Below are 12,592 nucleotides of genomic sequence, written 5' to 3'. Positions count from 1 at the left end.
ATCAAACGACCTCCAAAAAATCCGATAATTTTTACAAATGGCCTCAATGTTATTACATAGCCCCTGCAAAATTTCCAGAACCTAACTCTTTTGACAAAATGCCTTTTTGTGCGTTTTTCGGCTGTTAAAATTCGGTTAAACCATGATTGCACAAACCATACTTAGGCATTTCCAATGATCCCCAAACTTTACCAGTGATCTTACCATCACATATTAAGCTCCAAAACCAAGTTTCATAATTTTTCAATATGTTTAGCTATTTTTCCCAAATAAACGCTCATAAACGGAAATAAATTCACCAAATATTCTCCGTTTATCGAAAAATTACCAAATTTGAACAGGGACTCATTTATATGATCTCTAATGTTCCTGCAAGTTTTCACAAGCTAACAACAATCACGTCACAACCTAATACTAAACAGCCCCTAAACGAGTGTTACGGGTTTACCTTGTCGGTTTTCGATGAATTTTGCTAGCTTAAACGACTCTCCGGGTCTCGGGTTGCAAACTCAGTATATCTACATATCATATAACATCAAACCAAGCATAAATCATCCATGTAACAGCCTTGATAATTAGGGTTTCGGTTTTGGGTTCAAACCGAACTTTCTAACCGTAAAAACGTTGTATTCATGTTCTAATCCGCGTTTTTGACCAAAAAAGTATATGTTCCTGGTTTGTAAATATGTTTAACATCAAAACATGGTTTTACTTGATTTTTAGGGTTTTTGGATGGTTAAACATGTTTAATACTAATCAAAACACTTTTATAAGATTATAACTTAGTTAAAAGATGGTTAAAAGTTCATGGAAATGAAACTTACATGTGGGTTTAGGGCAAGGGTTTGGAAGAACAGCTGAAGGGAAGTCTGATCTTTAAGTTTATTGCATAAAATTATGTAGCTTATTCAAGAAGCTTGTAAATAAATATCTTTGGTGGGTAAGAGTGTATGGCGGCCGCAAGCTTCTAGGGGCCCATTGGGCCTCTTTTTGGCCCAATGGTGCCTCGGTTTTCGTGCCACACGTAAAAGTCGGTCCAAAATTTAGTTCGGGTTCGGTTTTTCGCAAGAAAACTAGTTCGAGTGCGAAAACCAGCGCGAAAACGAGTGTTTTTCAGCTTATTTTTGTAAAATAAGAAAAACGTACTGACTCGTTGTAAAATTCCAAAATATTTTCACGGATTGCTTAGAACATGTCATATAAGTGTTTTATAAATCTTTTTCGGCTTAACGGATGCTACAATGCTCGTTTTGATATTAACGATTGCGTTTAAGCTTATAGCGTATCGATAAACGAAACCTTTTTCGTTTAAAGAGTTTTAAACGTACTGGGGCCTAAATATCAATATGTTAGCCTCTATAACATATATATAACTCGTATATGACCCCTCAGTATGTATACGGGTCATAATTAGTATCGGTCGGTTACTCGTTTAAGCACTACGAATTAACCGATTTATCGTTTACTTGTTACGTAATGAATATAGTGTACCTCGTTTTGTCGCGAATGTCACATTCTCCCCCCGTTAAGAAATTTCGTCCTCGAAATTTAATGTGTCATCGGTTTTCTTTTTAGGGAACAGGTGTGGGTATTTCTTTCGGAATTCGTTCTTTCGTTCCCAAGTATATTCGGGTCCTTGTTTTGAATTCCACCGAACTTTTACCAATGAAATTTTGTTGTGTCGTAACTGTTTGGTTTTCCCGTCTATAATTTCTACTGGTTCCTCTACGAAGTTGAGCTTTTCGTTGATCTGAACATCTTCCAGTGGTACTATTGTCGTTTCATCAGTCAAACACTTTTTCAGATTCGATACATGAAACACGTCATGAATAGTGCTCAGTTCTAAGGGTAGTTTTAATCGGTAAGCTACGGGACCAATTTTTGCGATAATCTCAAAAGGTCCGATGTATCTCGGGGCTAGTTTACCAGTCTTTCCAAATCTTATAACACCATTCCATGGCGATACTTTTAAAAATACCTTCTCACCTATTTCAAAAGATAACGGTTTTCTGCGAACATCGGCATAACTCTTTTGTCGGTCACGGGCAGCTTTCAATTTTTGCTTAATCTGGTGAATTTTATCGGTGGTTTCCTGAATTAAATCGGATCTTGAAATTTGAGTATCACCCACTTCTGTCCAACATAGTGGTGATCTACATTTTCGCCCGTATAAAGCTTCATAAGGTGCTGCTTGTATACTACCGTGATAACTGTTATTGTAAGAGAATTCAATGAGCGGGAGGTGTTGATCCCAATTCCCTTTGAAGTCCAGTACACAAGCACGAAGTAAATCTTCTAAGGTTTGGATGGTTCGTTCAGATTGACCATCGGTTTGGGGATGGTAAGCCGTACTTAGGTCGATTCGGGTTCCCAAGGCTTCTTGTACTGCTTGCCAGAAATGTGAAGTAAAGTGACTGTCTCGATCGGAAATAATCGAAAGAGGTACTCCGTGTCGAGATACTATTTCATCGATGTAAATTTGAGCGAGTTTTTCGGTGGTGTAGTTGTTACGGATGGGAATAAAGTGTGCGGATTTGGTTAATCGGTCCACAATTACCCAAATTGCGTTGTGTCCTCGTGAGGTTTTAGGAAGGTGTGTCACAAAGTCCATGGTAATTTGTCCCATTTCCACTGTGGGATTTCGGGTTGTTGTAACATTCCCGAAGGTTTTTGATATTCCGCCTTTACCCTTGCACATGTTGCACATTTACTTACATACACGGCTATATCCTTTTTCATACCAGGCCACCAGTAAAATTCTTTAAAATCCTTATACATCTTATCAGTACCTGGATGAATAGAATATTTGGATTTGTGTGCTTCATCAAGTATCAGCTTTCGGAGTTTATGAAGTGTTGGAATCCAGACCCGGTTTTTGTAATAATATACTTCATCAATTTTCTTCTCAAAATTCCTTTCATTTCCATGTAGTTCTTCTTTTTCTAGCTGATCTGCCTTCAAGGCCTCATCTTGTGCAACGCGAACTTGTTCGGTTAGGCTACTTTGAACAATCATTCCGAGTGCTCGTACCCTTAATGGTTTGATTCTGTCTTTTCGGCTTAAAGCATCGGCTACTACTTTGGCCTTACCCGGATGGTATTTAATCTCACAATCATAATCATTTAACAGTTCTACCTATCTCCTTTGTCTCATGTTTAGCTCTTTCTGATCGAATATGTGTTGTAGGCTTTTGTGATCAGTATAGATGGTACATTTAGTGCCATACAAGTAATGTCTCCAAATCTTCAATGCAAAGATAACTGCTCCCAATTCCAAATCATGGGTCGTATAATTCTTTTCATGTACTTTTAATTGTCGGGAAGCATATGCTATTACTTTCTTTCTTTGCATCAGTACGCATCCTAAACCTTTACGAGATGCGTCACAATATACCATCAATTCATCAGTTCCATCTGGAAGGCTTAATATTGGAGCCTCACATAACTTCTGTTTTAACGTTTGGAAGGCCATTTCTTGTTCTCCTCCCCATTCATATGCTCGATCTTTTTGAGTTAGGAGGGTTAGAGGTTGTGCAATACTTGAAAAGTTTTCAATGAATCTTCTATAATACCCGGCTAGTCCTAAGAATTGACGAATTTCTCTTGGTGACTTAGGCACTTGCCAATTCTTAATGGCCTCAATTTTACTTGGGTCTACTTGGATCCCTTGATGGTTCACAATGTGTCCCAAAAACTGTACTTCTTGTAGCCAAAACTCACATTTGGACAACTTTGCGTATAACTTCTCTTGCCTCAATAATTTTAAGATTTCCCGCAAATGTTGTTCGTGTTCCTCCTTACTTCTCGAATATATCAAAATGTCATTGATAAACACTATCACAAACTTGTCAAGGTAAGGTTTGCAAACTCGGTTCATGAGGTCCATAAACACTGCAGGTGCATTTGTCAACCCAAACGGCATAACCAAAAATTCATAGTGACCATACCGAGTTCGAAAAGCTGTTTTTGGTACGTCTTCTTCCTGAATTCTTACTTGATGATAACCAGATCTAAGATCAGTTTTTGAAAAATACTTCGCACCTTGGAGCTGATCAAACAAGTCATCAATTCGAGGTAAGGGGTATCTATTCTTTATAGTCACTTTATTCAATTCCCGGTAATCAATACACATTCGAAAACTCCCATCTTTCTTCTTTACAAATAACACTGGTGCTCCCCACGGTGAGTAACTAGGGCGAATAAAACCCCTGTCCAGTAATTCTTGTAACTGGTTGGACAGTTCTTGCATTTCAGAAGGTGCAAGTCGATAAGGTGCCTTAGCAATGGGTGCTGCTCCCGGTATCAAGTCAATACGGAATTCAACTTGTCGGGTCGGTGGTAAACCAGGCAACTCATCGGGGAATACATCTGAATACTCGTGTACCACTGGGATGTCTTCCATTCGTTTTTCCTCGGGTTCCTTAACTGTTACACTCGCCAAGTATAAAGTACAACCTTGGCGTAAATATCTCAATGCCTTAAGTTGAGATATGAGAGGCAGTACCGTACCAGATTTCTCACCTTGAACAATCATAGCTTCATCATTCGAAAGAGGTATTCTAACGGTCTTATCCTTACAGACAATTTCAGCTTTATACTTAGATAGCGAGTCCATACCGACTATAACATCGAAACTTCCCAATTCCACTGGAAGTAAATCAATAAGGAATGGGTGGTCGTTTAGGATAAGGGAACAGTCTCGGACTATTCGGTTAACAAGTATAGACTTACCGTTAGCGAGTTCTATAGTATATGGTTTTGTTAGTTCACTAACCGGCATATTTTCTAAAGGTAAGAAATTAACAGATACGAAACTTCTATCGGCGCCCGTATCAAACAAAACTGAAGCATACTGACCCGAAACTAAGAATGTACCTGTCACCACATTCGGATCATGACGCGCTTCACCCGGTCCTAATACAAACGCGCGTCCCCTAGCTGCGTTGGAGGTTGATGCTTGTGCTTGGTTCTGCCTTCTCACTGTACCCGGGTTCAAATTGGGACAGTATCTCCGAAAGTGTTCCGTACTGCCACATTCATAGCAGGCACGGAGGTTCGTGGTAGGTGGGGTTTGTTGGTTGAGTTGTGGGCGGGTTGGTTGAGGTCGAGGGAGTTGAGTTGATTGCGGTGGACGGTTAACAGTGTTGGTGGGGGTTCTACAGTTGGGGGCATAGTGTCCCGTTCTTCCACACTTTTGACAAATGATCGGTTTGCAATCACCCACATGATGGAAGTTACATCTTCTGCACTTCGGTAACGTCCCTTTATAGGTCTCTTGTTTTACATTAGAACTGGTCATGGCATAACTTCGGGTATTCGGACGAGCCCGCTTGTTTTGAGGGTTTCCTTGCATTCTTGTCCCATAATCAGTTCGTTTTAAACTTGTTGTTTCACCTGGCATCCTTATCACTCCACTTCTCATCAGATCAAAAGTAACGACACCCGTTTGAGATACAGCACTTTCTAATGTCGGGTGGGCAACTGAATTCACTATACTTCTCACAGCAGGGGTCAGTCCCCAGATATAACGTTCAATTCGCTTCGCTTCCGGTGTAACTAACCATGGAACTAAGCGGGACAGTTCGTTAAAATGATTCGTGTATCCCACATGGTCCGCTCCTTTCATTTCCAGATTCCATAACTCGTGTTCCAACCTCTGAATCTCACTTTTAGGACAAAAATGCTCTAGCATGAGGGTTTTTAATTCAGTCCATGACATACAATTAATAGCATCTTGTCCCCTTATTTGGACTACCGTGTTCCACCACATCAGCGCTTGGTCTAGAAACATACTGGTAGCAAATTTGACCACGCGGTTCGGTGGACACTCACTGATATTAATTACTGATTCGGTCTTTTCTATCCATTTGACCAGCCCGCTAGGTCCTTCAATACCCTTAAAATCAATCGGTTTACATGATGTAAATTGTTTGTATGAGTACTCCTGACGCGGGGGTTCTCGGTTATTATCAGGGTGCACAACAGGTTCTGGGTTCCCAGTGACATTCATAGTTGGGAGAGTGTTATTATTATTTATGACATTATCAGTATTCACCGGGGTAGTAACACCCGGGGCTACATTAGTGTCCGGCGGAGGTGTATTAACAGTGGCCGTGGTGGTGCTCGTAGGTTGATTAACAGTATTGTTAGCACGTATGCCTGCAGTGACTTGTGTTACAATTGTTGGTATCACTGCTTGTAGTTGACGAGCAATCATTGCGGCCACTTCCGCCTCAGACAAAGGGTTTGCTTTCTTCGGGGCCATTCTATAAAATAATCAATTATATAATAATCAATATCGTTTCACTATGATCAACACAACTTTACAATATTACAATTTCACAACACATAACTATGCCAAAGAAAACACGTTTGTATTAATTATAATCATTACTGTACATATGCATCCAAAATTAGCGCATAGGCTTAACCTGGTATAGGTCAGCGCTTGTATATGCGTATCAAAATTTGTCACTAAGTGACATGTAGACTTAACCCGATAAGGGCCAGTGCTTGAAATAGTACTAAACCACAAACAACTCCCAAGTCAGCCCAACACGCTGTAACAAAATGCTGCCTGGGATATCAAAAGACTATATACATACGGCTAGACTACTATGTCCTATCCATTCTTTGTAACATGAAGCCACAACCAAACAACAGCAGCCACTAGGGCCGCATTAACCGCTAAGCATACCCCCAGTAGTATCATTGCTCGATCCTGACGCCCGTGGCTGTGAGCACTGTATCTTTGCACAATTCTGATTTCTTGCTGCATGTACCGCATGTGATCTTGCATATCATGTCTATGCTGGTTTAGGTTATTTATAGAATGTGATTGTTCTAAAAGCTGATCAGTCGCTAAACCAAACCATGTTGAATCAGAATGACGAGGTGGCTCGGGTACCGGGGCGGGTAAACCCCAAGTAGGAATAGGTATCTCAGTGACCTGGACACGTGATGTTTCTCCCCTATGGTATGTAGATCGAGGTGGGGGAGAGGTGTGCTCAGGTGGACGCACTGAAATGCGAGCGGTCTGACGGTTTCTAATAGTGGGTGGGGGTACTGGTGTATGCTGTACAGGTGGAGTAGGGGATCTGGGTGCTCTAACAGGTGAATGATAAGCACTAGTAGCTCCCTGTCCTGCAACATTCCTAGGGGATTCCCTTGGGGGATAGGTGTCACAACGGTAACCCGATAAGTCGGGTTGATCTGAGGGTACCTCGTGAGGAATTACCGCATCTACACCTTCTTCCATTTCCTCTGATTCCTCCCCAGTTTCCTCTTCCGGATCCTCTTCCTCCTCCTCAGGCCCTGTTGGTAGGGTATTAGGTAAACGATCAGTAGATCTTGACATATTCCTGCACAATGGTTAGTAATAAGAATAATATCCTTCTATATTAATCATAGTAAAATACATGCAGGTATTTATACACATAAGCACAAATATTTATCTATTATTATATTTTATACACATCTGTTGCTGTTTTTACCTATTCGATTGTTTATCGACTTCTTCTCGAATTTCCTCGTACAAACAAGTCTGTTATTACGTTCCGGACCATAATAACCCACTTGTCTATTCGCGTTCATCACGAGAATCATTCGTGTATATTATTTAATATTATTTTATTCCCAGAGTTAATCGAGCCTACGGTTATCTTAGGGTATCCTAAGGGACATCCTAATTCTTTATAACCAATGGCTCTGATACCAACTTCTGTCACACCCCGACTAGGTAGTTGCGGAAGCGTAATACGGGAATGTAACAGATAACACTGGTATCAACCACATTGTTTATAAAGAAATTCAACAGCTAAATTACATCATATTACATTGGTAGGTACTATGTTTACAAACTAGGTGAAAAACACATAACCGGTTTACGAGCTTCTTATTCAGTATTATATCAGCGTCTATTCACAGCTATTCAACTTTCCTTCTAACACCAAGCATGTAAGCAAATCATTCCACTTTTGCTTTACCTGAAAAGCATGTTAAAACGGGTCAACTACGTCTAGTTGGTGAGTTTCAAGTTTCACGAGTGTCAATGAAATTAGTACACGAGTTCGTAAAGTTTACAGTGTGTATGTATATATGTATGTGTATGATGTATTATACTAAGCCACAAGTGAAACCGAAACGAGCTAAAACACATGGCCTCCACTGCCCATGCACTCCCGTTGGCATTTAACAGCCACCTTGCCCCAAGTATGTACTATGTCTAACACCACATAGCAGTATGTAAAAATATAATGACAATGTGCAACTGGGTTTACATATGTTCCGGCATACCCCTCCGGCTCTGTCAGTTGGGTTTGTCAAACCGATAGTACTATCCACACGTCACCGGCACGAAGTTAATCACTTGTGTTTGTGGGGACTTGTCAAGTGTTAGTACTTAGATAATCCACATCATCACACGTTTTCAAGTATATCAGTATATGTAAACATGCTTTTCACCCCAAAAGTTCGTAAAACAGTTTAGAAAGTGGGGGTCGTGAAACTCACCTTATCGTAGTTCGCACGGAAATTACGTATCAATAAGTCAGATGCCTCGTTTATAGCCTGATTCCTATAAACGGTATCGTATCGTTAATACTAGTACAGTGTTCAAGCTAAGTCGGGTTGTATAGATAATCTGGGTATAGCTGTTAGGCCCAGAACATGACCATAGTCTTAGATTGTGACGTTGTATACTATGAAATGTTTAAAACTGGATTTGGCTCAGTTTCACCGTTTCCCGAGCCTAGCCCAGTTGATTGTTTATACGTTTCGGGATTAGGTAAGATCACATAAACTTAAGTAAATATATTGATTGATAAAATGATTTGATTTATGAAAGAATTTTAAGGTTTCGGTGTCTGGTTTGATCGCAAGATTCGTTTCCGTTTTCACACGGGTTTGATTATACAAAACGCGCACAATCCACCCGATTTGTCCGGAATTTTCGTAAAAAGTTCGTTTTTATCAATATCATTCAAAAATATGATATTTGACCACTTTTGACATTTTGACATACCAGTCAGTCCGTTAAACACAAAACTGCCGGTTTCGTTAAAACAATTATAATTTAAATATTTGATTAATCAAAACTAAATATTTACTTATATATAAATTATGTAAATTTTTGTAAAAATACATTAAGACATGGAGAATTTTATAAAAATATTATCAGAAATTTTATGATTAATTATTTATTTATAAAAATTCATTTAATAGGTTATAATCGTGTAATAAATGGCCCGTTTATATCAAACGACCTCCAAAAAATCCGATAATTTTTACAAATGGCCTCAATGTTATTACATAGCCCCTGCAAAATTTCCAGAACCTAACTCTTTTGACAAAATGCCTTTTTGTGCGTTTTTCGGCTGTTAAAATTCGGTTAAACCATGATTGCACAAACCATACTTAGGCATTTCCAATGATCCCCAAACTTTACCAGTGATCTTACCATCACATATTAAGCTCCAAAACCAAGTTTCATAATTTTTCAATATGTTTAGCTATTTTTCCCAAATAAACGCTCATAAACGGAAATAAATTCACCAAATATTCTCCGTTTATCGAAAAATTACCAAATTTGAACAGGGACTCATTTATATGATCTCTAATGTTCCTGCAAGTTTTCACAAGCTAACAACAAGCACGTCACAACCTAATACTAAACAGCCCCTAAACGAGTGTTACGGGTTTACCTTGTCGGTTTTCGATGAATTTTGCTAGCTTAAACGACTCTCCGGGTCTCGGGTTGCAAACTCAGTATATCTACATATCATATAACATCAAACCAAGCATAAATCATCCATGTAACAGCCTTGATAATTAGGGTTTCGGTTTTGGGTTCAAACCGAACTTTCTAACCGTAAAAACGTTGTATTCATGTTCTAATCCGCGTTTTTGACCAAAAAAGTATATGTTCCTGGTTTGTAAATATGTTTAACATCAAAACATGGTTTTACTTGATTTTTAGGGTTTTTGGATGGTTAAACATGTTTAATACTAATCAAAACACTTTTATAAGATTATAACTTAGTTAAAAGATGGTTAAAAGTTCATGGAAATGAAACTTACATGTGGGTTTAGGGCAAGGGTTTGGAAGAACAGCTGAAGGGAAGTCTGATCTTTAAGTTTATTGCATAAAATTATGTAGCTTATTCAAGAAGCTTGTAAATAAATATCTTTGGTGGGTAAGAGTGTATGGCGGCCGCAAGCTTCTAGGGGCCCATTGGGCCTCTTTTTGGCCCAATGGTGCCTCGGTTTTCGTGCCACACGTAAAAGTCGGTCCAAAATTTAGTTCGGGTTCGGTTTTTCGCAAGAAAACTAGTTCGAGTGCGAAAACCAGCGCGAAAACGAGTGTTTTTCAGCTTATTTTTGTAAAATAAGAAAAACGTACTGACTCGTTGTAAAATTCCAAAATATTTTCACGGATTGCTTAGAACATGTCATATAAGTGTTTTATAAATCTTTTTCGGCTTAACGGATGCTACAATGCTCGTTTTGATATTAACGATTGCGTTTAAGCTTATAGCGTATCGATAAACGAAACCTTTTTCGTTTAAAGAGTTTTAAACGTACTGGGGCCTAAATATCAATATGTTAGCCTCTATAACATATATATAACTCGTATATGACCCCTCAGTATGTATACGGGTCATAATTAGTATCGGTCGGTTACTCGTTTAAGCACTACGAATTAACCGATTTATCGTTTACTTGTTACGTAATGAATATAGTGTACCTCGTTTTGTCGCGAATGTCACATTCTCCCCCCGTTAAGAAATTTCGTCCTCGAAATTTAATGTGTCATCGGTTTTCTTTTTAGGGAACAGGTGTGGGTATTTCTTTCGGAATTCGTTCTTTCGTTCCCAAGTATATTCGGGTCCTTGTTTTGAATTCCACCGAACTTTTACCAATGAAATTTTGTTGTGTCGTAACTGTTTGGTTTTCCCGTCTATAATTTCTACTGGTTCCTCTACGAAGTTGAGCTTTTCGTTGATCTGAACATCTTCCAGTGGTACTATTGTCGTTTCATCAGTCAAACACTTTTTCAGATTCGATACATGAAACACGTCATGAATAGTGCTCAGTTCTAAGGGTAGTTTTAATCGGTAAGCTACGGGACCAATTTTTGCGATAATCTCAAAAGGTCCGATGTATCTCGGGGCTAGTTTACCAGTCTTTCCAAATCTTATAACACCATTCCATGGCGATACTTTTAAAAATACCTTCTCACCTATTTCAAAAGATAACGGTTTTCTGCGAACATCGGCATAACTCTTTTGTCGGTCACGGGCAGCTTTCAATTTTTGCTTAATCTGGTGAATTTTATCGGTGGTTTCCTGAATTAAATCGGATCTTGAAATTTGAGTATCACCCACTTCTGTCCAACATAGTGGTGATCTACATTTTCGCCCGTATAAAGCTTCATAAGGTGCTGCTTGTATACTACCGTGATAACTGTTATTGTAAGAGAATTCAATGAGCGGGAGGTGTTGATCCCAATTCCCTTTGAAGTCCAGTACACAAGCACGAAGTAAATCTTCTAAGGTTTGGATGGTTCGTTCAGATTGACCATCGGTTTGGGGATGGTAAGCCGTACTTAGGTCGATTCGGGTTCCCAAGGCTTCTTGTACTGCTTGCCAGAAATGTGAAGTAAAGTGACTGTCTCGATCGGAAATAATCGAAAGAGGTACTCCGTGTCGAGATACTATTTCATCGATGTAAATTTGAGCGAGTTTTTCGGTGGTGTAGTTGTTACGGATGGGAATAAAGTGTGCGGATTTGGTTAATCGGTCCACAATTACCCAAATTGCGTTGTGTCCTCGTGAGGTTTTAGGAAGGTGTGTCACAAAGTCCATGGTAATTTGTCCCATTTCCACTGTGGGATTTCGGGTTGTTGTAACATTCCCGAAGGTTTTTGATATTCCGCCTTTACCCTTGCACATGTTGCACATTTACTTACATACACGGCTATATCCTTTTTCATACCAGGCCACCAGTAAAATTCTTTAAAATCCTTATACATCTTATCAGTACCTGGATGAATAGAATATTTGGATTTGTGTGCTTCATCAAGTATCAGCTTTCGGAGTTTATGAAGTGTTGGAATCCAGACCCGGTTTTTGTAATAATATACTTCATCAATTTTCTTCTCAAAATTCCTTTCATTTCCATGTAGTTCTTCTTTTTCTAGCTGATCTGCCTTCAAGGCCTCATCTTGTGCAACGCGAACTTGTTCGGTTAGGCTACTTTGAACAATCATTCCGAGTGCTCGTACCCTTAATGGTTTGATTCTGTCTTTTCGGCTTAAAGCATCGGCTACTACTTTGGCCTTACCCGGATGGTATTTAATCTCACAATCATAATCATTTAACAGTTCTACCTATCTCCTTTGTCTCATGTTTAGCTCTTTCTGATCGAATATGTGTTGTAGGCTTTTGTGATCAGTATAGATGGTACATTTAGTGCCATACAAGTAATGTCTCCAAATCTTCAATGCAAAGATAACTGCTCCCAATTCCAAATCATGGGTCGTATAATTCTTTTCATGTACTTTTAATTGTCGGGAAGCATATGCTATTACTTTC

The sequence above is a fragment of the Bidens hawaiensis genome, unplaced genomic scaffold (assembly GCF_021521415.1).
Source record: "Bidens hawaiensis isolate Kalapana, Puna unplaced genomic scaffold, B.hawaiensis_p1.1 tig00006270_1, whole genome shotgun sequence".
Classification (NCBI taxonomy): Eukaryota; Viridiplantae; Streptophyta; class Magnoliopsida; order Asterales; family Asteraceae; genus Bidens; species Bidens hawaiensis.
This window is presented reverse-complemented; position numbering follows the sequence as displayed.